The sequence below is a fragment of the Cucurbita maxima genome, unplaced genomic scaffold (assembly GCF_002738345.1).
Source record: "Cucurbita maxima cultivar Rimu unplaced genomic scaffold, Cmax_1.0 Cma_Scf00056, whole genome shotgun sequence".
NCBI lineage: Eukaryota > Viridiplantae > Streptophyta > Magnoliopsida > Cucurbitales > Cucurbitaceae > Cucurbita > Cucurbita maxima.
The window spans coordinates 690,799-692,519 of record NW_019272072.1 but is presented as its reverse complement, the minus strand read 5'-3'; positions in this window follow the sequence as shown (position 1 = coordinate 692,519).

The window sequence follows — 1,721 nt, the reverse complement described above, 5'->3', positions numbered from 1 at the left end:
CAACATGAAATTTGTGGTTGGTAGTAAAAAACCGATTATCCTCTTGAGACTTAATTCGATCTTCATAGATTTCTCGAGATATTTTCTTACGAAGTTTTGTTATTGCATCTATAACAGCCTCGGGTTTAGGTGGACAACCCGGCAAATACACATCGACAGGAATTAACTTATCGACTCCCCGAACAGTACTATAAGAATCGGTACTGAACATCCCTCCTGTAATTGTACATGCTCCCATAGCAATAACATATTTTGGTTCAGGCATTTGCTCATATAATCTTACTAAAGAAGGAGCCATTTTCATTGTTACCGTACCCGCTGTTAAAATTAAGTCTGCCTGTCTAGGACTAGATCTTGGTACCAGTCCATAACGATCAAAGTCGAATCGTGAACCTATTAATGAAGCGAATTCAATGAAGCAACAACTGGTACCATAGAGAAGCGGCCATAAACTGGAGAGTCTTGACCAATTTGAAAGATCATTTGATGTAGTTGAAATAACTGAAGTTTGGGTTGTTCGATCAAGTAAGGGAAACTCGATGGAATTCATAACTGTCTCAATGTTTTTTTTAATTGTCTGAATATTCAAAAACTAAGACCATTCCAATGCTCCTTTTCGCCATGCATAAACTAAACCGACAATTAGGATAAGCACGAAAATTAAAGCTTCTATAAAGACGGATACCCCTAATACATCAAAACTCATTGCCCATGGATAAAGAAAAACCGTTTCAACATCAAAAACAACAAAAACTAGAGCAAATATATAATAACGGATTCGAAATTGTACCCAAGCATCGCCCATTGGTTCTATTCCCGATTCATAACTCGAAAGTTTCTCTGGCTCTTTGCTAAGAGGGGCTAAAACTCCAGAAATAAGAAATGCCAAAATCGGAATAACACTTGATATTATTAGAAATACCCAGAAAATATCATATTCGTAAAGCAGAAACATAAACGTACTCCTATCAATGTGGAAAATATACCGGATTAGTCGATTCGAATTGAAATGAATTGTTGTTTTAAGTAATCCTCAAAAAAACAATTCATTTTTTTTTACCGAATCACCTCCTTTCGTTTGTTTGCTTCGGTACATGTCTCGTTTGAAGATTCATCCACTAGAATCCTATTTATATAATATCTATTATATCCATAATAAATATATAATAAATATTATATATTTATATATAATTTATATATTAAAGTAGGAACTTCTATTTAGGAACTTTTAGTGATTGAATAAGGAAAGAGAAGACGACTACTTTAGTTTTGTGCTGTACTAGATAAAGTATACCAAGAGAAAAGCCTATTTGACAATGTTTACAATGAAAGTTACCAAACTCTCAAACTCTAGCTTGGCCACAAATCAAATACAGTAAGTCGTTCGTAGATCCATGTGATTTACTAGTCTCAAACTCTAGCTTGGCCACAAATCAAATACAGTAAGTCGTTCGTAGATCCATGTGATTTACTAGTGCATTCGATTTGCATTGGGTTAGGGTGGAGTTTTTAACCGGTTTCATGTCATGATTTTGAAACCCAAAATTTACTAGAATTGGGGTAGGTAGCCCAAAGAGAAGAAGTATTACAAATTTCTTGATTTTGTATGGGAAAATAGGCAAATTTGCATATGTAATTTATCTACAAAGATGAGACATTAATGATGAACCAAATCAAGTGGACAGTTACAAACAATACAAATACAAACAATAATGAGGAAA